General features: G+C 36.9%; 1 protein-coding gene across 1 annotated transcript in view; it reads right to left on the bottom strand.

Annotated features, from left to right (window-relative positions):
* Positions 1-27,718, bottom strand: part of CDH8 (cadherin 8) — a 389,193-nt gene that overhangs the window by 256,351 nt on the left and 105,124 nt on the right. The window lies entirely within an intron of this gene.

Here is a 27,718-nt window from a genome sequence, read left to right as displayed (position 1 = left end):
CCCTTTTCAAGCTCTCACCTGATTCTAATTAAGCTCCTTGGAACATTAACCTAGCTTTTTCCTCATGATTCATCTCATTAGGAAGAAAAGGTAAATGACTCACTTTTATATGCTGCTTCATATAGTGGCCTTCCACTGGAGTTGGTGAAATCCTTGAACAGTGACTTTAATAGAAGTAGGATTATTTCCTTGGAAATTAAGTGATCAACATGTTTAAGCAATTCCCTCACGAAAAAGAATACTCCCCTACAGAAATTCATTGTATAAAACCAGTGCCCACTCCATTTTACCTTTGGACAATTAACCATGTCAACAATTGAGATCATTCTTTCAATAGGCTAATGGCCTGGTTGAGGAGTTATAAAAAGTATACTATAGTTCTAACTTAGGTACTTAAGACTTCCTGCAGAAGACCTACGTTTCAAATACAAAATCAAGTATTTGGACCATACAGTAATCTGACCTGGAATACATGCTGCCCTTGTAGGCTAATATACAGCATATATTTGCATTTTGAAGAATAGTCTAGAAAAACCTTCTCAAAGCTCAAAGGAATGGGAGCATCAAACTGTACTGTATCATGGAATTGAGATATGCCCATTTTTTCTTACTTCCTTGCGTGACTATGCAAACACTGGGAACAAGTTAAACTCCATATATATTCATATGTTGTTGGGGTTCTTTTTAGTTTGTTCCATTAAAATTTTACTTCCTTTAGAGACTTCTTGAACAATATCCATTTAGCCAGCTAAATGACAAAACATAATTACTTCCAGCTGTTGCAAAAGAAGAAACTATAGTCAATCTGAAGAAAAAAATGGAAGAAAACTTTTGGACCTTGTCAAAATACAGTAATTTTCAGAGCTGAGTTTGATAGCTGAACAAAATGAACAAAATTCAATTAGTTGGGCCAAGCTGAAAAAAGTCTTGCTTTTTCCATCAGTAGATTTGTTTCAGGTCTAATGAACATGGTATCAGACTCAAAAGGGTGTGCTTTGTTTTCATACAAGAAAAAAACTTCTAGATAAAGAGGATGCTGCAGTACTTTTCTTTCCCCATCACCTGTATAGAATATTTACTTTAACAGAGGACATGTGAATATTCACCACCTATCTGAAAGTTCTGTTTCGAATCAGGTAAAGAGTAGATCGGAAGCAAAAACTTTTCACCTTGCTCCCATTTCTAAGGAAGTTGTCATAACTACCAGGTGATGAAGCCATTCTCTTACTTCGACAAGTGAAATCAGCAGAACAGACTAGGAACAATCTACCTAAAGGTATGTGATCACATAATTAGCAAATGGTGAACACATTCTGCACAGAAAAAGGTAAGTTGAAAAGAAACAAGTGGAATTTCTTGCATCCATTTGTAAGTTGACAGACAAACAGAAAACTACCAAAACCCTTGGTGTGACACTTTTTAATAAAAAATTAAGTAGTCTCAGATGTGGGTCTGGCTGAGACAGTGTTTATTCTCCCCATAGCAGCCCTCACAGTGCTCTGTCTGTGTAGCTAGAAAGGTGTTGTTAACACACCAGTGTTCTGGCTAGTTCTGAGCAGTGCTGGCACAGCATCAAGGCTGTCTCTCCAACATTCCCCCCCACCTCACTGGCAGGCTGGGGCTGGGCAACATCTTGGGAGGGGACACAGCTGGCACAGCTGACCCAAAATGACCAGAGGGATATTCCATACCACATGATGTCAGCTCAGCTATAAAAGCTAAGTAAAGGGAGATGGGAGGGGGAGCATTTATTATTTTACGTTTGTCCTCCGCAGCAAACACTACAAGTACTGAAGCGCCGCTTCCCTGGAAGTGGCCAGACATCGCCTGCTGAGGGGAAGTAGAGAATAAAATCTTTTGTTGTCCTTTGCTTTCGTGCACAACCTTTGCTTTTGCTTTATTAAACTGTCCTTATCTTGACCCACGAGCCTTTGTTGTGTTTTCTCTTCCCCGTCCAGCTGACGACGGGAAGTGATAGAGCGGCTTTGGTGGGCACCTGGTGTCCAGCCAGGGTCAATGCACCACAGTCCTTTTTGGTGCCCAACATGGGGCATGAGGAATTCGAGATAAGGATAGCAACTGGGAGAGGTAACGGGAAAAGCATGGACTGAATACAGCTAGAGAGTGAAGAGCAGAATGATTGTGGGGAATTTATTTTGTTGTAATTGTGGTGAAGGGACAAGGGGTAGATTCTGTGTAAATTGTCCACTTTTGTCAGTGTTGTGACGATGTATTGATTTTGGTGTGGGAAATTCTTTTTTGTTGATGTGAGTGAAGTTTGTGAAGACTGTGAAGACTGTGTGACGAATGTGGATTTTAATGATAATTCTTAAACGTGATGCACAGAGGTGAGGGGTGGAATGTATTGGGTTTGCCTGGCAATGTTCTGGTACCTGGGGGGCTACAGAGGTGGCTTCTGTGAGAAGCTGCCAGAAAGTTCCCGTATGTCTGACAGAGCCAATGCCAGCCAGCTCCAAGATGGACCCACCACTGGCCAAGGCTGAGCCCATCAGCTATAGTGGTAGTGCCTCTGGGATAACATATAAAAGAAGGGGGGGGAATATTGCAGCCAGAGAGAGGAGTGAGAAGATGTGAGATAAACAACCCTGCAGACCCCCAGGTCAGTGAAGGAGGAGGGGGAGGAGATGCTCCAGGCGCCGGAGCAGAGATTCCACTGCAGCCCGTGGGGAAGACCATGGTGAGGCAGGCTGTCCCCCTGCAGCCCAGGGAGGTCCATGGTGGAGCAGATATCCACCTGCAGCCCGGGGAGGACCCCACGCCGGAGCAGGGGGATGCCCAAAGGAGGTTGTGACCCTGTGGGAACCCCGTGCTGGAGCAGGCTCCTGGCAGGACCTGTGGATCTGTGAAGAGAGAGAGAGAGGAGCCCACACTGGAGCAAGTTTTCTGGCAGGACTTGTGACCCCGTGGGGGACCCACGCTGGAGCAGTCTGTTTCTGAAGGACTGCAGCCTGTGGAAGGGACCCACATTGGAGCAGTTTGTGAAGAACTGCAGCCCATGGAAGGGACCCACATTGGAGTTCATGGAGGACAGTCTCCCAATGGAGGGACCCCACGCTGGAGCAGGGGAAGAGTGTGATGAGTCCTCCCCCTGAGGAGGAAGGAGCAGCAGAGACAACGTGTGATGAACTGACCCCAACCCCCATTCCCCGTCCCCCTGCGCTGCTGGGGGGGAGGAAGTAGAGAAATTGGGAGTGAAGTTGAGCCTGGGAAGGAGGGAGGGGTGGGAGGAAGGTGGTTTAAGATTTGGTTTTATTTCTCATTACCCTACTCTGGTTTGATTGCCAATAAATTAAGTTAATTTTCCCCAAGTTAAGTCTGTTTTGCCCATGATGGTAATTGGTGAATGATCTCTCCCTGTCCTTATCTCGACCCACAAGCCTGTCATTATATTTTCTCTCCCCTGTCCAGTTAAGGAGGGGAGTGATAGAATGGCTTTGGTGGGCACCTGGCATCCAGTCAGGGTCAACACACCACGATGTCTTAAAATTCTGTTTATTGGGGTTTAAATGGTTTGTCCCCCAGTCTTTGACTGGTTTACTAGCAAGTGAAAAAACTGTTTCGTTTTTCCATTAAAAAAGATGTAACAGATAAATCACTATTCTCAGACTAATCTGTTAATACCAAGGGTAGCTGCAATATAGCTGACAGAATTGTTATAAACTTATTGATAAACATCTTGGTTATAAATATCTTGGTTTATACCGAGTATTAACAATCTGCCAGGAACTCCTGATTACAAGGAAACCAGCAATCTTTTAATTCTTATGTTGAAATGATCTTTGTCTTACTACTTCAGAAAATGTTCTAAAAGCAGAGAGATTTCCCAGAGAAGCAGCAGAGAATACCTGCTCTTAAAGCAGGTAAAATTTTACTACCTCTCAGAATAAAAGAAGAGTCTCTCTGAGACCCAAGAGTAGTACGGAGCTGATAGTCATGGAGATAATTATTTGCTCAACATACAGTATGAGGAACAAATTCCAAACACTATTTCTCAAATGCATACTAGCGTTATTGGAGACTAAATCTCTGGCTGTTTTGTGTTTCTTCTGTGGCATGGTATGCTCCAACCACCCTTTCTCTTTCTTTGTTTTCTTGGGTCTCCTTTGTACTTCTTTTTCAATGAACATGTTCTTTCAGTGTAAATTGCTGAATAAGTTTAGAACAGATTAGGACATAAGTGAAAATTATTTCTATTTTTTCTTATTATTAAATATTCCCTCCTAGGGAGAAAGTATGATAAATATTCCTGTATTAAATAGCTAGTTAGGAGCTTCTACTGCAATTTAAAACTTTTTGTTCTGAGACAGTAACATGAAAAATGATGATAGTAGTCCTCACAAAAAAAGTCATTCCTGGTATTTCTTAAGTATTATGAATTCTACTGCACATTGTAATATATCACCTGAAGGCTGCTATACCTGAATGTGAATAATCACAACTTGACAAACATATGTATTCATATTTAGACTCATCACTATGCAGCCTTGAATATAAAGTTACAGTATAAATAGCCATAGGTCAATTTTCTTCTGTATGAAACCCTCCTGATATTAAGATCTGATGGGATCAGATGTGATATCAGCTAAAACAAAATTCAAGTAACACTTGCTTTTGTTTTCACCTTCCCTCAAAAATCAAGTTTTAAACAGGGTGAGAGAACTATACTTCTTTAGTTTTATCAAAGCCAAAACCCTTTTAGAATTTGATTTGGTGGAAAAATGGACTGACCCATTCAATCACACAGTATAAACAAACTAGTAACATAATATCCTGTATGTAAGCAGAATTCAGGTAACAAAGTAAGAGGAAAAATATTAAAGCACAAAAATTTAATTCAGGGTCATAAATATATCAAAAGCCCAGAGGTTTGAAAAATATTTGGTGCTTGCGCATAGGGGAATTTTTAGGCACAGACAGGTATCTAGCTGCTGAGTATTTCTTTCTTCTTCATGAATAGAACTTCTGCATGTCATCTTGGTGAAACTGGATTCTGAGCTTTTTTGGACAAAAATATTCTGGAAGTTGCATTAAACTTCAGCAAAATAGTAAAGAGGGATAACCAGACCACCAATAAAAGTGTCACATAATTTTAACTTTAATCTTTATCTTACTTTCCTCACAAGGGTAAGATTAATTAGCAAACCAAGAGTTATTGCAAGTACTGACATTTTGCAAGCACTAGCTTGACTGAACACTGTGATCGTGACTGAAAATCATATTCAAGTGCTACACCAAAGCCAGAAGCAGCAGAATAAAGTACTGCAGTTTTGTAGGGCAAGAGTAGCGGGTATGTTTAGGACTGGTAGAAATATCCAAGGCATAGCCAAGTTAGTTGCAATCCATTTGCTTATGTACCCTTAAGAGTAACAGGCTGGAGCTTAGAGTGCAGCATCTTTTAGGGCATTTGGATATAGACCATTCATGTATTTTGCACATCTTCACTGGTTCCTTATGCTGCTACTGTAACTATTGTTCTATTAAATTTTGTTGTGGGAATGAATGCTGAGACTGAATATTCATAAGCCACCCACCATGCACATGCCATGAGTAGTTTAGAATTCTCACTCTATGTTCTTGTGTAAATAGCTCTCACTTAAGTACATACCAGTGTAACTATCCAATCTAGCTGTATAATGATTACCACCCTCAGCCGTAGTTAACTATCACATTCTACGAACAGTCAGTCTTCCCCCAAATTTAGCAAACTTCTGTAATTTTTCTGAAAATCTCAGCTTCAAAGAGCCATCAATACATGCACCCCTTGCTTGTCTAAGGTTGGAAATCATAGCAATAACAAAGTAATTTCTAAAAGTGGTTCTGGTTCTTATTGATGCCTTAGTGTATCTGAAATATTCTAATGACCTTTAAAGTGTTTCAAACTATTCTTACATATTTATGGGGATGTCTCAGCTGATAAGAGCTATTTCCTCAGTTCACAGTTTCTGAAAGGGCAACAACAAAGTAAGGAGTTGAGAGATGCCAGATGAGCAAGTGAAGATTTAGTTCACAATGGAACATGAAACAGGACTTCCAACTGATTACATGAGACCTCTTCACTTAGATATGGTTCTCAATGATTAACGACTTTGCAAAAAAAACCCTAGATGATTTGCTACCCAGGCTTACTTCAAATCCACATTAAAACTCGCTCCTTCCAGTTACTTGATTGTAATTTCAAGAACATATATGCATAAACACTTTTAAGATGAAACTGTTGTTTTGCATGGGTTTGATACAATAGTTTTGGAGGGGGAAGTTCTAAAATAAACAGAAATTATTTGGATCTCTTGAGCGGGCAAAGAAAAAGTGTTGTTACAACTCATTAAGCATGTCAATCCAGCTAGAGGCTATGTTGCAAAGGAATAAATACTTAAGCTGTTCCCCAAGCCAAACTGAGTTTTCAGGTTTTTTCTATTTTATGTCTTGCTATAACTGACAGACAAGAAATGCAAAGCAAGGATTCAAGGTGCCGCACTTAGTGTAGTTCATAAAACGCATGTGTATAATTCCTCCATTACTTCCAAATAAACCCTCCCCAGGGACACTATGAGGTAGACAACATGACCTTGTGTGATTCATGGGATCCAATATTTCCTTTATGTTCATAAATAAGGAACTCGGAATTTTAGAGATAGAGCCTGCAATTCCACAGTTAAAAAAATAGTAGATATTTCGTATTTTCTTCAGCTAGTTTACACCGGTAGATAATATACATATAAAAAATACATGCATACACATAATTACGTACATATTTATACATATTTTATGTTTGATCTATTGATTTAAATATATTATATATGTATATATATGAATATATATGTAAATAAAAGTCGTAGGGCAGAAGTCTGGCAACAAAAATACAACAATCCCTTGCTAGAAGCAGCTGCTTATTCATTTGCTCTATGAAAACTATGTATTTAACATGGCTATCTTGGCAAACCATAGCACTTACAGTACTTCTGGGATAGAGGATTTTCTTACAGAAATAAATATACAGTGATATGTGTAATTGTTGAAACATTTTCAAGGCAAGGTTTGACATTCTTCTCTCAGGCATAGAGCTGATGTAGTCTATTCTGCCACAATGCAGTACGGGAAGGCAATCTCTTCCAATTAGGACTAGGCAGGGTGCCAGCAGGGAAAGGGAAAATGCTATGAAGATTTTGCTGGTCTGAAAAATCTTACCACTGTTCATCATGTTAAGGGTTTTTTTCACTCTGCTGTGTATTTTAAACGCTACAAGCATGAAACTTGGAGAAGCAGGGGAATCCTCAAAGTGCCTGAATGAAATCAGAGATTCACTTCCTCACAAATCGATGCTTGCAAACTGCGGGATTTACTCTCTGTTATTTCCTACCCCAAATGACTGATTTGTAACGCTTCATTGTTTAGTATACATTTATATCATCTGTACATTATCTAACAGAGTTCATCTGATAATTTAATTGAAGCAAATGTGCAGAAGTGAAGGAGAAATCTGATTAACTCACTAAGGTTCCAGTCTGAGCGATTATCAGCCAACAACATAAAATTGCCATATTGCAGCTAGTATCCTGGAATCTCTGATTTAAGGGAATCCCTGCAGCTGTATCTGAAACTTTACAGCATTTGCTTCTGGTTTAAAATATCCATTAGTTAATGCTTGCAAAAAAAGACAGGAAGAGCACTGTGTAAATACTAAGCACTGCTATTATTTGTGTATAAGTGGTTTTGAAGAATGTTAATGATTATCATAATGAAAACTAAGAGAATATCAGCATAGTATGTTTTCTTTTAGGAAGCAGGTCTTGTATCCACTAAATCAAAGTCCTTTGAGCAATATTGGTTGGAATATGTTCACGTTGAATACGTTGGTAGAGATTATTTTATTTTTTGTCATATGGAAACCAATGGATTGTTTTACTGAATTTAATATGACTCAAATAATCCTTCACGTGGAAGAAATTTCCCAATCTCTCTCCATAGCACAAGTAAAATGTAGGTAAAAATCAATACAAGTAATCTGATCCTGATCACTTATGCCTGTCTCATATTCCCACTCTATTTCTTTCATTCATCTCTATCACAGGTTGTTGGTTTTGAACAGATGTCAGCAGCACTAAACAATCTTCATTTCCATAACTTACAATGCACCTGTGTAATATTCCAAAGGTAAACAAAAGTGTTAAACTAATATAATCCATTTTGTGGCAGTAATAGATGCTTTGTTCTTGGCAGTTTTACAAACTGTTGAGATGCTTGATTTTTTTTTTTTTTTAATTCTTTTTATTAAGAAGTCCTTCACTTGTTAAGCTTTCATCTGTCTTCTCTTTCCCTCTACTTTGTCCTTTGCACTCAGCTCGGTCTGTTGTGTGAATCATTCTTTACCTGCAGTCTTCTTATTCAGTGCATCTTTAAAGTCACTGCAAGTCATTCAAAACCCAAAAGGAACATATGTCTCAAGTTTTGCTTTAAGAAGCAACCTAAGCCTGCAGTGCTGTTGTATATATAACATACTGTCCTACTTTGGTAACCACAGCTCCCCAGTGTTTCTTTATATCCTCAGTTCCAATGCTGTGGTGCCAAGAGTTGATCTAACCTGTGCAATTGTCTGTAAGACAGTAATTTTTCTCATGATGCTACATAGCCTTTTATAATAAAAGAATATGATGTGTTCAGTAATGTCTACGGTTGAAGCCTGGAATTTCAATAGTTTAACCCTGCTCCAAAGCAAAGCCTAAAAAAGTAGGTGGAGGAAAAAGGAAGAGATGCCTGAAGAGCTGTAGGAGTTATGAATAATTTTCTCAAAAAATTCTTTATTTTGCCACTGCGTTCAACTCAGCTTCCTTGTAATCTAGATTATGCTAGACTCAGAAACCACTGCTAGAGGAATTGAATTACTGTATCCTAGGTAGAAATTTTGAAAAACTTTACAACACTTTGTCAAGCTTAGTGAAGCCTTGAAATCCATGTTAGGAACCATAGACACTTCTCCATTCAGACCTGATCATTGACTTAGACTTTTAATTCCATAGAAAATATACATACATTAAAATGAGATAAATTAATGATCTCAGAAGAATGGAAAGAAGCCAGAAAGAGTTGATATGAAACCAGCTATTCATTCTTTCCTTTTCCATTAATTTCCAATTTTTTTTCTCCTATCTTTTCAATCTTACATTAGTTTGGATTTCTGTTTCCAAGTTCTAGGTTTATTTTGCATTTCTTCAGTTATCACCAAAATTAAATCATCCTCTTTCATCATGCTGACTACTGAACCTTTATGTTTCCCACCATTTCTGTGATATTGCATGAGTTTCTGAAGGCTAAAGGTTCTTTCAGGTAACACTGAGAAGAAAGCAAGGATTCTGCCCAAATCTTGAATTAAACTTTTTTCTGAAAATGACCAATTAAATATATATATATACACACACACACTAGAAAAAAAAATTTAAAAGTAATAAAAAATAATTCAGGTTCATGGCATCTGATATCGTGCTTGCTTATTAGAGGTTCTGCTGTTTCCAGCTGCTCATAATTTTGCTCATAAAGTTGCACATAATTTCTTTTTTTGCACTCACCTCTGGAGTCTGGATAAAATGTGAACTAGAATTTTTCAGTAGATTAAAGGCAGCTGCTGCTTTCTGTCAGGTTTGAAACCAGAAGCCAGTCAGAAATTAAGTTTCAGCTCCACCATCCACAAGAAATTTCATGCAATCTCTACTGATGCAACTCCAGGGCTAGGTGCAAGAGAGAGGGGGTTTTATCATACATTTCTCCTCTCTGAATCTAAACTCATCCCTTCTAGAAGTTGCTCATAATCTTCTCAGTGCTTCTGCTGTTGCTCAAAGGAAAGAGTTAATCAGTCTGTCCAGATTGCTATATTATATCTACTGTCATGTCAAGCTGATCTGCTTCACTTATTTTTCCCAGATGTTCCTCTTAAGAGTACATATTTTAAAGTACTATTTTCAGTTAGTTGAGAATAATAGCTGATAATTTCAGGAAAAAAAGGGTATAGGAAGAACTGAACACAATCATCTTAGTGGGAAAACGGAATGTCTACAAATGTAGCACTAAAATTTCTCTGAAGAATTAACGACACACAACATTGCATTGTTGGTTCAATGTTAGTTTTATACCTGTTGCTAAACTGATTTGAGTTATAAGCAAAGATTTTCAGGATCAGAGAAAGCAGTATGTGTTAAGAAAAATAAATATAGTAACTTAAGAAGAATCATAAAAGCCAGCAGTGGTACATCTCTAATACATAACAAGTGAAAAGACCCCAACATTCACTTTCAATGTAGCTCTTATACATCCTTTTCCATCTTTCCCCTCCAGATATAAGAACATAGATTCTGATCTAAAATGACATATATTTAAAGCACTAAAATGGTATATTTCTGAAACAATCTAGTGAAACAGTTTTACAAGCTCTATGTTCTTCTGTGAACTCTTTACTCTGAAAACATTTGTTTACACAAATAATTTTTGTACATTCTAACAGTGAATGTTATTTGATCATGCATATTAAAGCAAAGTAATTTCTTATTTTGAAGGCATTTTAATGCTTGGTCAAGTTGAAAACTTTTTTTCTGAGAAAATAATGGGGTAACTGCTAAATTATATTTCATAATTTAAAACTTATTTTAAGTTTCAGCATCAGGCCAAATGTGTTAGAAATGGCAAGAATATCCTCTGCCTTTACCTGCTTACAGTTAAAAGTGGACTATACAAAGTAGGAGAGATGAAATAGTATTAAATTTTGAAAGGATAAAACAGAAAATCTCTGAACTGATTTTTCTGAAAATCCACTGAGATAAAATTTTGAAAGCATTCATTTTGAACAGTGTTTTCTCCTTTCAAATAAAAATTATTTTGCAAATGTCACCATTACCTCAAAGAGAAATTTCAACTTTCCATAACCAACTTCCTGTCAGATATATCAACAATGAATAATCATGTACAAAGCAGCACAGATTTACTCTGCTAAATTAAAAAAAAAAAAACTAATGCCACTAATAAAGTTGAGTGATACATTTTCTTTAAAGTAGAAGAACAGAGGAAATGGTAAAAAACAGTCTGATATCTGGAGGCTTCATGCTGCCTGGAAATAAATTCACAAAAAAAGAAAGTCTATATGGGAAAGAATGAACTAAAAGAGTAATGAAAGGTGAAAAAGATGTTTATGTCGGATACAGTCCATCACTTAGAAGGAGGAAGAACACAGAATACATCTGCAAGTTTGAAAAATGATTACAGTATGAGTAGCAATGAATGTAGATTGCACTACAGGGTAAGATTAAACAGAAAATTTTTGAACTACCATACCTAAAACGTAAGAGGTGAGGAAAGAAAATGGAAAGGCTTTTCAGTGGTGCTAAGGAAATCTTTCTGACAAAGGTAATCTTGTAAAAGTAACACGTCAAATAATAAAAAACATAGAGAAACCAATGTAACTATTACAGATATCAAATATGAGAGGACAAACATAGCCACTTGAATTAAGGATAATCTTATTTTAATGTGAAAAGAAATACAGCATCTTTGTTGCTATTTTTAATAGAAATCAACATTCTGCATCATCCTCTGATTAAATAGTTTCTGCACCATGGTAACTAACGACCTGAATTTGTCCAATGAGAAACATGGATGTTCATAACTTTCTTAGATAAATTCAAGGAATAGCTTGATTATGACAAGAATTATTGTACTTGCCTGGAAGGGGTGGAGCAGAAGAATGTTGAAGGTAAAATTAATGGAGTTCTTATTAATCTCTCCAGTAAACACTGTTTGGAGGGGGGAAAAAAAAGTCATCTGGAAATGCCTCCTGCGGAGGGAGAATCTCAGTATTTCAGGTGCAGCACAACTCGCCATGTACTGTAGCTTCTCCCTTTACTTATTAGGAGGAGAGACAGCAAAAGAGAACACTAAAAATGGGCAGAAATTAGAGTAATCCTGAGGGTGCTCTAAATTATCCTAGAGGCCTTTGAGAAGGTAACTTTAGCTGTGTGTTATCTTAAATTGTACCAAGTAAATATTAAAAATAATTCTGGAAGAAAAACAGTATCTGTCACCAGAAACATACTGCCTGCGTTAAGTTCATCTAACCTTACTTTTAAAACATGAAGATTACTGAATACTGAATAGAAACAGCAAATTAAAAGGGGCAAAATTATCTGCTAAATGGTATCAGTTGAAGACTAAAAAAAATAGCAAGCTATGATTGTGGTTAAATCCATTTTTTAAAATCTATTTTTTGTGGCTGATCATGGCTTAAGGAGGAGTCAATCTTTCCCCAGCTATGTGTCACTGCTAGTTATCAAGGAGATGCTCTTTAGTCACGTTGTTTGATGTGTATGTCGCAATGATAAGGAATATAAAACAAATGCACATTATAAGGATTCAAGACAAGTTACAGTCCTAAATATCTCTGAGAATGTAAAGTCTTTAAAGCCTGTTATTATTAAGCAAATGTGTTTCTTGCCCGTTCAACATTTTGGTCTTTGAATTCCACTGACAAGGAACCAAGCCTCATAGAAAAATTCTTCTTAAGAACTCTGAATAAACTGGGTATAATTTAATCTTTATGTGCACATGTACACACATAAAACCACAATTGTGCATACCTCATTAGTATTTTCTAAGTAAGGCACTGAATATGAACATTATTCTTCCAGTTTAAATGTAAACTGTCTTTTAAAAATCACTTTTTAAAGCTAAAGTAGAACACAATATCGAATTAATGGGATGTGACACTGAAAATCAGATCCCGACTGTGTGGGTTTTTCCTTTTTCTGCAGTAAAACCATGAAAAAGTTCACTGGATGGTGAGAAGTATACAAGTAAATACAGTATTACTCCACCTACTCTGATGATCTTTCACAGTCATTGACTCATTTCCATGTCATCTTATCATCAGAGCCCAAAGTATAAAAGTTAGAAGGGATTTTCAGAGGCCAATGAATATAAGGAAGCCTTGATTACAATAGGAGTCATCATAATTTTGAAAGGAAAGCTGTCTCTGTCTGACAATTGTCATAGTAGTGTTATATTACTGATTGCTGAAGCAGGAAAAACACAGAAGAAAGTTCTTATGATCAGAATAGTCAATGATCATATAATTCTTACAACAATATTTTGACAGGGAAGGAGGAAAAAAGAACCTTTCACACAAGACAAAGATTAAAAAATGGTAAAACACACATGTATAACATATATTAAAAACAGTAACTTGTTTAATTACTAGCATGTTTATTAATTTGACACCAGGGTCTGACACATCCTAGGCACAGATGTACTTAACCTGCAGTTATGCACACTTTGTTGCGTTCATTTGTAAATGAAACCCAGGGAAACTTTACAAGCAAATAAAATTATCTTACCCATATATTCTCCCACATCCAGAAAACCAGTTATGTAAGACTAAATTAACAGACATCTGCATGTATCCAATTAAACTGCAGCTATTTTTCAACCATACCAAGAAACGTTTTCCAGCCACCTTTCCATCTTCCAGCTGATCATGGGAACAGCTTGGAAACAAGGAAGAGTCTAGTCTGCTCTCATTTTCATAGGTAGTACTAGCATGCTAGAGAATAAGTAGTAGACAGGACAGTAGAATAAGCAAGTAAACCCTTGTTACTTAGGAGCATGCATGTTTCTCCAGTTGCAGATCTGTGCTTAGTCATGTGAAGATTTCAGAATAGGAGGCACAGAACTGATAGACACTCCTGGTCTCTTCCACATAGGGTGCACTTTTCTTCATCACAATGTTAAGTTAGGTCTTTGATGCTCTTATTTTGGCTACCCAACCAAAACCTAAAAAAAATGTACTGCTATTTCCACTAACAGTCTGCTTTCATTTTAGAAGAATACATTTCAAAATAGAAAACATATTTGAAAATTTTAATTTTCTATTTGAAAGGTAAAAAGAGTATTCATGCATAAACTGCATTAAACTAGTGTGCTTCCTTGTCTTTCTATATTTTCATAATGGAGCACAATTTGTCATTGACATAATGCGTAAAAGGTTTACGTATTTTTTTTCTCATTTCTTGTGATTAGTATCCTACTCTTAAATAGAAGATTAGAACCATTTTATTTTGCACATGTTCCATCATAAAACATCACGTTGGTGTGCTGCCACCACACCACAGTATTAAAAAAAGGTGTCCAAAATAAGGTATTTAATTAAATCTTCTAACTGGAATCCCAGCTTATGAGCAAAAAAAATAAGCAGTTTAACAAATTACTGCTGAATGCATGAAAGTGGCAGGAAGATGATACAAATCTGACCTGAATATTCTAGCTGTGTGAACTTTAAGTTTTTAACAACAGAATAACTGAGACGCCATTTTCTTTGAAGCTTGGTAATAAGGAACTCTTTGTAGACCATAGAGTTGGCATGTTGAACTGTTGTGACATATTTTTGCTTACTTCATTAATGCATTTAAATTAAATCTTCAAACTAATTTAATCTGAAGCTTCTTTCTATGAAATTTCTGTATTTCATATTTACTCTATAAAGATTTGCTGACCTTTGATCCATAGCAGATGGAAGATTCCACCAAGGAAATTCTGCAAGACTTCACACATTCTGACTACTGATTGCACAAGAAAATACATCATCACAGCATGCATTATAATGTAGTACCTTAAAAGTGTACGAAACAGTGCAGGAGATCTACAAAAACAATTATTTCAAAAGTATTTGGGGGTGCTTGTATAGTTTTAGAAGGATAGGAATTGTCTTAGATTCCTTTATTCTGCTGTCTTGAAAGGCTTAAGATTACAGACTGCAACCGGGTCATGTGATACAAAAAAAATGGCACGCTATTTTAGTGCCTTTTATTTTTCTCCACACTTCCCAATTGCAGTAGAACACTTATTCCCAGGCCTTGAAGAATAGGACGCAAAAAAAGCTCTTGTGTTTCCAAGCCTTTATATATGGAAGACAGCTTTTGCCTAAAGATCATGTATTTAAGAGACATGGCTATACACCAGCAAGGAAAATTAGAGACCCTTTTTTCCTACAGATCTATTGCCAAGTCCTTGACTAACAGAAGGCAGTTCTGCAGTGGTACCTCCTTTGACAACAGGACACAATAAAACAGAAGGCAATCACAACTATCTATTTTATAAGCTGATTTCATGTAAATAGGCTGACATGCAACAGGCACCTATGCTATTGATGGTTGGAGCACACTATGTACCCCATAAAAACACCATTCCATCAAAGGAAATTTCACTCTGTTGAATCTCACTAATTCCATTCATAGAACAATGTTCTCTTCATCTGTCATTTGGGAATGTGATATAAACGTCACAATCTAGTCCCACGGCCCGCGGAAACAAGCACAAAAATATGCCTACCCCTTTGTGGTATTCCTGTTTGCTTTCAAGATCACTCTCTCTGGAATCAATAGTCTCTCTTGATCACTTCTGTTTCACAGTTTTCTAAGAAAGAAAGATAAGCACATTTGAAAGGGGGACAAAAGAGGTTTTCTATGTACAAGAGTAATGATTATTGGAAGCCATTACATATTGGGATAAAGAGCATGTTACACTGAGTCAAACCACAGGGATTCATCTCCATGTGCACATTTCAAAGTGCTTAAACAGAAAGGTACTGCCTGCTTGCAGTATAACAACAGGTAAAAAAAGACTTTTAATTTACAAATTGCAAAATAAATTTAAGGTAGAAAAGTTTGCAGGCCAGAAATATTTTATCTGACATCATAATTATAAATGGTGATTTTTTACTTCCACAGCAATAAAAAATAAAAGTAAAAATAAAATTATTGCAGTAAGAATTCAGAAATCATTGGTATCTTTTAGTACTTTGAATTGATGCAAATTCTCAATGAAAACAAAGGTGAAACTTGTGGGAGTTAACTTTGCTCTATTTTGTAAATAGTTTACTCTCCCTGAGTAAAGCATAGCTTCCCACACCTGCATTTGGTCTGTACTGGTCCAGCTTTGCTGTGATATGACAACCAGAACTTGAAATGGAAAAACCACAAATGAGTAACAGTATCAGAGGTTCCTAGTTCACTAACAGCTTTGGTTCAAGCTACCGCTACCAGCACTAAAATGCAGGTCTTGATTTTCAAAGTCAGTAACTACATTCTCTGTGGCAAAAAAACTTGGATTATATTTTGAAAAGAAGCATATAGATCACAAAATATAAAGCAGCTGCCTAAACATTTAAGTAATTTGAGATTTTAAATATAATTTAGTGAGTCCTGAAATTCCACTTACATTGTTTAAATTCTGGCCATCGAAGACATCAAGGACAGTCAGTGTTTTACAGAACCTAATCCTAATACTCCTTTACACAACCTACTCCTAATATAAAAAAACCCAAACTCTTGATGAAGACTTATCTATGGACTCCAAGCATTTTCTGCCCTCAGTGTGTTAACTGAGAGAATGTTTCCTTAGTTATATAGAAGAAGAACGAAAAAACAAGAGAGGAAAATGTATTTGCTAACTTTAAACAAATTATGTGTTTGTAGAGGCAGGATAATCATGTACTTGAAAATGAATCTTGAGTATAACTATTTCCCATTCTGTAGTCATGTGCTACTGCACAGGCAGCAAGGAAAGTACCACAATTACTTAACGAAGCTGATCTGCACTCAAGGAAAGTTAAGAGGTATACTATTTGGCCATTTGATCTTAACCATACTGTGTTGTGGATTGTCCAAGACAATAATTATTTCTCCACATACGAGAGCTGAACAGGTGCCACTTGCTGACACTTATTTTCTTCCCCATGAGTATTAGAACACTCTTCCGCATCACAGAATTATGATAAAGAATGAACGCCAAGTATCACAATCAGTATCAGTGTAAATATCCTGAGTATACAATAAAGCTCTAAATACAGCTGAGGAAATGCAAAGTAGTTATCACTTGCAGATGAGTGCTGGACTTCCAGAAATTGAGAGTTCATTTAAAACTAACTGGAATAGTACCCCTAATTTATAAGACAAATCGGAAGCTCTTTAGGCACTATGCCATGGAAAGACCTCTTGACAGTACATTCAAATACTACAGGAGAAGATTTTCCATGCAGATCATAATATGTTGATGAGTATCAAAGTTCAGGAGCTTGGGTATTTGAATGCTGAAAAAAATTGAGATTATATGTGAATATAAAGGAAGTCTAAACCACAAGAAGTGTGGTGGTATTAATGAAGAAACTAAGCACTTAGGAGTACTTGGGAGACAACTAACTTAGCTGCTAATTGCCCTAGTCCAGTAACTTTTCAGTTGTTGGTATTGATTTTGACATTCCTTTTTTAGCTTGACTCCTATTGACACTAATCCTTATTATGTTTACTCCATTCTGTTCCCAAAAAGGGCTGTGGTAAAGTAACAATTTTCAACATTGCAAATGCTTTTTCACACATGGAACTTAGGTTCTCTCTCAAGAGGAAAAGTGACTAAATAATTTCCAGCTAAGGAGGGAGAAGTGGGGCAGGGGCAGATTTTGTACATTTTTCTCCACTGGTAACCATATATATATATAAAACCCAAAACTAAATTTAGAAATGCTGTATTTATTTTTTTGAGGATGAGCATGAAAATGGCAAAGAAATTAAATGAAACTTCAGAAGGGTTGACTCACAAAAGAAAATCGTATAATAGTTTTGCCTTATACCTGTCTCCATCCCCAAATAAATCTACTCATAAAAATGGATGTTCTCCATTGAGTCACACATCTCCAGTTCTGACAGTTTGCTCCTCCTCCACTAGATCAGGTTCAGACAATGGAAATGCTTTTTGATATTGATAGGGACAGCAGCCTGGCAATGCTATTTCCACCTACATGTGATAAATGACTTATTTTCTACGTTGAGTTCTTTTTTTTTTTTTTTAAGCTGAAGAAAATGCAACAGTTAGAGGTGAAAAACTGGTATGTCTAGGTCTAGTACTAGGGATTAAAGACATTACTGTCACATTAAAAAAAATTACAAACTTAAATAAATGTACATAGTATTTAGTTAAAAACACCTTTAAGTTCTGTTTTCTACAAAGGAAAACACCTGGCTAGCTACTTACTCTTGCTGATTTTTAATTCTAAACACCACATGGAGGTGATGACTTGCTGGACAACCACAATCAGGGGTTGCGCATTTAGGCTCCTATTTGATAGTGTAGACTTATAGAAATAACACACTTTGTTTCTGGTGACTTTGAAGGCTCAAGGAACATATCTTTTTACACAGTTCCAATGTACTGAAACAACTTCTGAAAGGAAACAGACTAAGGGAAGGTGTGAAACTTTTTAAGTAAGGGATTGTTAAATGTATGGATGATCTAACATTTCAGTAGACAATATCTACAACTGAATGTTACTATATGCATGATGGAAAAGAGCTGTGACACAGATTATGAAAAGTGATTAGGAAACTCTGTATTATCCTAAACTAGCAAATTTTCATGACTGTTGGTCTGGGCAACAGACAGTTCATCTCAATGGGACACAATGCAGCAAGGCGTCTACTATTCTCAAGGAAAGCTCAAGTCCAAAGTTTAATCCAAAACTGAAGATGGACTGCCTCGGGGTATAGTTATAATGACTCACAGATTTGCAGATTTATTAATTTAGTCAAGTGCTTCTTACTGTTATTCTCTAGCAGCAGATTTTCTAGCTCCTCTTTCTCCCCTGGTTCATGTATATAGTTTGTTCATATGCACGCATGGAGTTGCACTTTGTCTTTGGTTTTCATTTGCTGTAAACAGGAGTCTGAACACAAACAGCCCTGGTTTGTATTCCAGAACTTGCCTGACACACTTGCTTACAAAGTAATGTTACTAAGACTAGCCTTCTTATCTAACAGAGCTCTGGGAGTTAGAGATGGGAATGAGGAAGTGGTAAGTGTGACTTCTTATCCTGACATGCAGCATATACTTGGGCACGTACCTCCCTGTAACTCCTGCTTATAATTGTCAATGAATTCAAACTCACAGCAGCTATTTCTAGTACTAGATACATGATATTTTTTCATAAAAATTACATGGGTTTTATTAATAGAAAATGTTTTCTATTACAAGTGACACTTGAGTAGTTTGAGTTTGAAATATTTTTTTTTAAAGCTTTGATTAAAAATAAGGAAATTTATCGGAAGAGGTTTTATTTTCTATTTTAATTGGATTATATCACTTACAGTCTAGAGCAGAAGGAATATAGGGTGAAATTCTATCATTAAAGTATCCATTTACACCTAGAAAATATCTGTGGATACTTTCTGTAAGTACAACATACTTATATGACTTTCTCTTCCCTCACACTTTACAAGGCATAAATAAACCTAGATTTCTTTAACCAATAGGACACCAGACTATACTTGGACCTTTCAGTGAGTGAAGACAAGGTGTCTATGGTTCTTTTTAAAAAAATAAATAGCCACAACTAAAATATGCCCCAGAAATCTAGTATAAGTTTTTCTGCATGTGAGTTACAGAAGATAATCAAATGGAGGAGGAAGATGGGAAAACAGCAAGTTCATTACACACCCACTTCAAAATTACACAAAGTCTAGCTATTAGCCACCTGGTCTTCAGAAAACAATTATATTTACCGTGAGAATGATTGAGATCATAAAGCATATTTTAGCATTCAGATATATTTGTCCTGGTTGCTCTCTAATAATTTCATTACTTACAGTAAACCTCTCTAAATATATTTTTAAATGATACTCTATGGCTGATATTGTGGTAAAATATCATTGGTGCCATACTGAGTTTATGATGCTGGTAAAAATGCAAAGCCATCTTCAATTATTCAGAAAGGTCATTTCAGACTATTTTGTGGGGTTTTCTGTAAAATTGTTCCTAGCTAGTATAGAGTTAGAAATGCATTCAAATGTATAATAAGCAAATTTCTTATTTCTGCTAGTATTGCTGTCTTTTTATAATAATAAGGAAATACAGAGCTACTTTTTACTTGTAACTTCTATTTATACACAAGATATTATATATTGTTATATATAATGGCCTTTAAAAAAAGGTTAGTTTAGTTTTGAAGTATCATTCTGAAGATATCAAATGGTTACTATTGCTCTCCTAAAGAATTTCCAACACTGTTTTTGTCAGCATCAGGGACACAATGATCACTAGTATAGCTGTAACACCAGAGGCTTGTTTTATCATGTTGCTGACTAATTCTGCCCAGAGTTAGGATAAAGTGCTGATAACTATGATGAAGAACTGGTCTGCTTAAACCTCATAATTTTGAGATAACTGCTAGTGGCTTAATACCCAACGTAAACAGAGTTCTGCAAACTTTGTTGTGGGGGAAAAAAAAAAGAAAAGAAAAAAAAAAGAAGGTAAGTCAATTGTGGAATAGTATTCTAAAACAAATATGCTATTTCCAGGCCTATGTCACATATACTGTTCCCAGTATGAGCGGTTGTTCCATGTGGATAAAGATTGACAAGAATTTCAAAATTAGGCATATCACGTTTTGAAAAGAGTTGCTTAGTCAAACTTTGTCCAAGGCCTCTCTGCTCTGATAGATTCACACAACTAGGATCCAGAGCCCTTAGCTTTAATGTGACTACTTATGGGATTAAACTGTGTTACATGTGAGGACTGAATTATCCACCTCTTTGCTGTCAATTGCTCCTGAGCAGCATATCTGAAAGCAATGCAATCACAACTCATAGCTACAAAAAACACAATCAGTGGCAGCCCATTTATGTAGATAAAATAGAGGGATGAAAGCTTGCCCACCCACAGAAATGAGTACTACAGTATGGACCTTTTTTTCCTTCTGAACTGTTTTTGGGTGGACTATAACTTTAGCTAGCATTAGAACTTTGAATCCTCAGTATTTGTTTTATAGAACAACATGTGTACATCTCGTATGTGCCTACACATGGATGTCGTGACAAATTGGAAGCTGCAAGTCACTCCTGTCTTGGAGAGAAAAATGTTTTGCCCTGAGCAAGCTTAAAAGAGCAAAACTAAAGGTACATGCCTAAATGTCTAATAGTACATTTGATAACTTCGTCATGAAAACCGGATATCATTTGGGAGCATAATACAAATACATTCAACAGCTACTACGTAGCCCTTGAAAGTGAACATCAGAATACTTTGATGGCAGGTTAAAACCACAGAAAACAGCTCACAGGAAGAAAAATCTTCCATGAAAATTTTCTATTTCCATTTCAGCTGCATTCATCAGACCCCATCAAACACCAAAGCTATTTTCTACTAGTTTAAAAGTAAGCATTATAATAATTTTCCTTTTTTAACCTAGAAATGCAGTTAGATTCTTTTACTACCTGTCAAATTGACCCTGTGATAAGGATATAGGGGCAAGGGAAAGGACAAAAATTGCACGCTTGTGCTCAGAGCACATAAAATACTTTCAAGACAATGTGTTTGTTAAGATGCTCCTCTTTCTACAATGTGAATTCTTTGAAACCATTTGTAAAATTTTAATTAAAGAATGCTATAAACTCTCAAAATTTGCTTGGTCTCATACTTTGATAAAAAGACTTTTCAGGGAAAATCTTGAAGAAACAAATAATACCTTCAATAAACAATTCATCCACCAGCCCACCAGCTAAGTCAACATAGTCAGGGTGACTGTTAACGTGCTGATTCAGAAACAAGCAACTCTTCCCATTTTCTAGGGAGCACATTAGAGAGTAACAATGATTCCCCCGAGTCCATAAATGAACCACCCTGCTACCTGACATTTGTTTCATTATCTCAACAATGGTTTTTAATTTCTTGAAGATCTCTCATAAATGTGGCCCATTTCTTCCTTCTATTAACTTGTCTGTCTTCCATGTTTTATCAGGAATGGGCAGGCAAGAACTTAGAAAACTGCAACTTAGAAAGTTTACAGAACACTGTAATAAAATAAAAATATTTTGTATTTATTTAAATTGATGCTTAACAATACAAGGTAGGTTTCCACAAACTGAATTTCTTTTAGGTTTTACAAAAAAACGTATACAACTTTTTGTTTTACTATGATGTGAATTTTTTCAACTTCTTAACTAGAGATCTCCAATAATTTTAGTTTCATTAAAATCTGGGAACACAGAATTACTTTTTTTTCCCTACATTTGTGGTGGTGCAGCCCCCCACCCTGGCCACATTGCAAAGTCAGGACCAGTCAACATTGCGTTCTTGGGCAATGAGTTGGGACTATCCAGTACTTTCTTATCCTGGCTATGGTACAGCAAATTAGGATGATTAGGTACTCCTTAACCGTACCTGAAACTCCTGTTGCCTGGAACCATACTTGAAACTCCTGCTGCTTGGATCATGGCCCACCTTGGAGGGTGCCAGAATTACCTGACAACAATTATGGCCAGAATGGAAATACACTGACCAAAGTCAGTCATCTTGTGATCCTATAAATAGTGATCCTAAGTGAAACCCTTTGAGCCCTCTGGCATCACAGCAGGTTGTGACACCTCTCAGGGTTGATTTCGCAAGGATTTTTAGTAATAGATGTCCCGAGGATTTTGAAGAGTAGATTTCATGAGGATTTCCAACATCATCTGCTGATAGATACCGATGAAGGGGTCAAAGATCACCTGCTGACAAATGCTGACAAAGGAGAATAGCAATTCACAACAATTAGATTTCACGAGGTTTAAAAGATTACTTGGTACCAATAATTTATTACAACTAGCAAAGAGAGAAAAATCTTGATCATAGGTTAACCTCTATATCTGTGTGTGTGGTTTGATTTAGGAAACTTTGTAGTGCTGATAGCAAACTTTATTAAATCACTCTGATAACTGGCTGACGATTAAGTATTGTTAAAAAATCATATAACCTAATCTTGTGATTTACCAATATAGTGTTAATAAATTGCTGCTATCTCAAAGTTGTGTAGGATCCATAATCACTCATTCACTGACAAATTAGCATAGTAATTTAATGGGAGATTTTCCTTACCCTTGTATCCCTTCTATTAGGCATAAACTGTTGTTCAAGTTTGAGACTAGGTTTGGATGCAGCTGCACCTAGATTCCTCTCTGAGATGGAGTTTAGAAAGCAAGAGGGTCCATTCTGAGCCTTGTGACTCAAGGGGAGGTTTTCCTTATCCCTATATTAATTCAGTTAGACATAAACTGTTGACCAAGTCTGGGACTTGTCCTGGTTTCAGCTGGGGTAGAGTTAATTTTCTTTCTAGTAGCTGGTATACCGTTATGTTTTGGATTTAGTACCAGAAGAATGTTGATAACATACTGATGCTTTCAGTTGTTGTTAAGTAGTGTTTTGTGTAAAGTCAAGCATTTTCCAGCTTCTCATGCCCAGCCAGCAAGAAGGCTGGAGGGGCACAAGAAGCTGGGAGGGGACACAGCCAGGGCAGCTGACCCAAACTGGCCAAAGGGGTATTCCATACTGTGTGACGTCATGCCCAGTATATAAACTGGGGGGAGTTGGCGGGGGGGGGGCAGATCACTGCTGGGCATCAGTCGGCAAGTGGTGAGTAATTGCATTGTGCATCACTTGTTTTGTATATCGCAATTCTTTTATTATTATTGCCATTTTGTTATTATCATCATCATTATTATTTTCTTCCTTTCTGTCCTATTAAACTGTCTTTATCTCAACCCACAAGTTTTACTTTTTTTTTTCCCCGATTCTCTCCCCCATCCCGCTGGGTGTGGGGGGAGTGAGCAAGTGGCTGCATGGTGCTCAGTTGCTGGTTGGGGTTAAACCACGACAGAGTAAGATTGCATCTAGCTACACTTAAGCTCCATCAGGAGTTCAGAAAGCAAGGGGATCCATTCTGAACCTTGTGACTCAATGGGAGAGTCTCTTACCTTTTTGCATCTCCAGTCTCTATGAGAATAATTTAAAATTTATTCTAACTTTATTTTCCTTTCTGTGTTTCTTCCATGTAGTATGTAATAGAGTGAAGCTTGCTATCAAACTTTGTTAAGTTGTGCTTTTACAACTGCATATAAAAAAATCACTTTTTCTACTATCTTTGATGGTGATTCTTTAAGTGATTTCAATCACTCCTTCCGTGACATTTCTTTACTTTACATGGAATATTTTTTCCGGCACTTGAAGCAATCCTATATAATATAATTGTCAAAGGCCGTATACATAAGTACTGTGATCTAGAAAATGGTGCCAGATCTGAAGAATACTGTTTCATCTAAATATTGCTTACTGTCTAGCAAAGGTTGCTGTTCTGAATTTTACTGGAATATTTCTCACAATCCTGTATCACTTGGAGAGCAGACAGGCGATGAGGAAATAGTATCATGTTACCAATTCTAATTAGCACTGGGCATACAGATTAAATAGTAATTTAAACTTGCAAGAAATTAGACCTTTTCAATACCAAGTTGTTCGTTAGAATATAGTTAATAATTCAGAGATCAAGGCTGATAGGAAAAAAACCCAAACAATTTCACATTATATTTCTTTATAGTAGAAAATGATACACTGCGATGTTTACTTTCCTCCTGCATTACAATTGAAACTGAAATGCAGACCTCTTCTGTGATATCGAAATACACAAGAGCTTCCAGCTCAGAAGTGGTTAAGCTTTTTTGGTTTAGCTCAACAGTTAGCTCAACCATTGACCTGCCACTGTACCTCAGATGAACTGTAGTTTGGGTGCTTCATACTTGCCTATTTTTACTATTATTACCTGGCTGAGATTACGTTTAAAGAGATGCAATACTTTTCCTATATGAAAACTACACTGTACATGATGGACGCAGCATTTTCACTATGTCAGGAAGCAGCCAAGGCCAGCTGCTCCATAAGGGATGGGGAGGGAGCCAGGAGCCGAGGATGACTCCAGCACAGACAGTGCCCTCAACAACACGGCACAGATCTGCAGGGTCTAAACACAGCGGGCAGAGTCTGGTGCTGGTAACAAGGTCCACTGCCTATCTCATATAAGACATGGGGTGAATCAGGTCCAGGGTCCAAAGAGAAAGTCCAGTCAGAAGCAAAAGGAGTTGAGGTCTGAGACAACTGACAGCAGGGTTGTGACATGGGTCCAAAGTCTATCTGGGAGACATGGCCGAAGACATTTCCAGACACAAGCTGCAAGTTACATCTGAGGAGTCAGAGCAGGAGCTGAGCTAACTTACGATGCACATATGATGTCCACCAAAGAGGCAACACCAGAGACACAGCTGAAAACAAGGACACCTGTGATGTAGCTCAGATAAGGACTAAAGGTTAAGGGTTGAGCTTAAATGGAGCCCCAGGTCCATGGGCAGGGTCTGGGTAGGAGCCTCAGGCGAGGCTGGTCAGGGCCACTGTTCATGCACTCAGGGTCCTGACACATCAAATCCACTTTTAAAGAGGCAGAGCTATGATGAAATTGAACCACGTTCTCTGTAACATAGGTATAGTTGCTGAAAGTGTTTGCTGTCTTTGAAGACAAGTGTGTAAATCATATTTGGGGAGGCAGCTTTAAATATGCATTTGATTAGAGATATTTATGTGAATTTATGTGGATTAATAAATTTTCATTCCAAACGCACTTAGAAGAATCAGATACATGTTTATTCATTGTATATGGCACTCTAACTTACACAATTTTCCCATTTTTAGAGCATGTTTCTTTAATGTCTTCTATGATTGCAATTAGATCAGTACCTAGAGGAAATGTATGCACTTAGAAATTGATTGAACCCACTATTAATAGTGCTTTTTGGATTCTGTACTAGATAGCAAAGAGTCAGATGCAACACAAAATGTTATTATAATTGAGCATTAATGCAAAGAGTAAAAAAAAAAAAAAAATCAAATAAGATTAACAGACCATAGATGCATTATCTCACTTGGACTAATACAAGAAATAACCATGCAAAACAAAGAATTGTATTCGCAGATTATCTTTATATTTCAAAAACAAAATATATAGCAGTTGATACTCTTAGAAAATATAATTTCTATAAATTGTGCACACATGAAAGTATTGTTAGGTATTTTGAACATTATACCTGAGAAAAAGACTCTTGACCGTTACAAATGTCCTTTAAAATGGGATGCTTTAATGTTATAATGTTTAAAGATACTGTTTCACATGTCTGAAGGGTTGGCATGTCTGCATGCCTGGCATAAAAGCTGCTTTTACTCTACCGATGTTGTTTCATATATCTAATAGAATTACTGGAAATCACTGATCCATACACTCCATGACTGGTATGGAACAACTCTCCACATTGCTTGACTATTTCTTGACCACTAAACTCTTAGTATCAGCACTCTACATTTGTTGTTTCCACACAGAGCTATGGACTGAAGATCCATTCCATTCACATAATCTATAACGTTATTTTTACCTTATCCAGGTACTTCTGCAGAATCATTCAAGCCCTCTTGACAACAGTCCTTAAGATTTTTAACTATTCAAAAGGAAGCAGGCCTGGCTAACAATTACAGCAGACACCAAAGTAACAAATATTTCATGGGTCAAGCCTCCTTACTACAACCCTGTTCCTACAAAACAGCTGGGCATGTGTATTCAATTCCGTCTGAAGTAGTAAGCTTCAAAGAGTAAACGCACTGACCAACAGGCAGCTGAGGCCGTTGCTAGAAGTGCACCTAAGCACAGCAAAAATATGCTCAGTACATAGAACAGTGTATTATACTTGATCTTTCAGACTAAGTAAAACACTGAAGTACAGAAATGCCTCATATTTCCTCCCTCTTATGCTGTTCAGATCAGCTGCCCTTGGTGTGTTATCAGGTTGTCTACAAAGGCTAAGATTCTTACTTGCATCTCATTGTCTACAGCCTTGATTAAGGGGCACATTCTCAGCAGAGACACTGAAGTGTCAGTGCTTTCAACTAGAATGTTTTTGTAGATTAAAGAATACTTGTACCCATCCAGCAATAAAGCTCTACATTAGATAACAAGCATAAAATAAACTGCAAATTTAAATGGTTCCAATGTCTTTTTTTCTTTATGTAAGCTGACTGTGACCATTTCCGTTTCTATTTCCTGCTCCTCCCACTCAGTCCTACCTCCTAATTATTGTGAGATACTTTCTAGAAATAATAGCTTCATATTCAGTGTAGAAGTGCTGGCTTGCCCACCACCATTCTCATGACAATGACAGAATTAGTCTGTGAATTAGGCCTACAAAGGGGGCCACAAAATGGCTTGTATATGTATCTAACAGTCTGAAGTCAAAACATCATGCAGTCTATAGTCTGGTAGCTGTATGTGTCACAGCAGTAACTGTTAGGTAAAGTATTTGTACGTAAGAACTGCCCTCCACCCACTGTAAAAACAGTCTGCAGAGAACATACAGCTGATCTATTGGGCTCCTAAGCAAAAGATGGGAATTCAGCAAAGGCCTAGAGAAGAGAAAATACCCAGAATATGTTTAAGATTTTTCCCTACTTCTCTAAGTTTAGAAAGAGAATTCTTAAGACAATGCTGTACCACAGTATAGAATAGAGAAGTTGGAGTAAGAGGCCAGGTTCACACTTCTTTTTTCTAAGGCTCAGCGCTTCCTAGCAAGACAATGCTTCTCAACTGACTCCAGTAAATTGAGAGTCAGCTGAAAGATAATACTGCTACACCACAGAAAGAGAAGTTAAACTTCTGCTAGTCAGTATTAGTGGAGTTTTAGTTTAGCCTAGGGACTAAGTAGAAAGACAGGAGATAAAAGATTGAAGGATTAGCTGCATCCATACAATAAATCACAGTCACTGCTTCTGATCTATTTGTCTG

Source organism: Accipiter gentilis, chromosome 7 (assembly GCF_929443795.1).
Source record: "Accipiter gentilis chromosome 7, bAccGen1.1, whole genome shotgun sequence".
Taxonomy (NCBI): domain Eukaryota; kingdom Metazoa; phylum Chordata; class Aves; order Accipitriformes; family Accipitridae; genus Astur; species Astur gentilis.
This window is presented reverse-complemented; position numbering and strand designations above follow the sequence as displayed.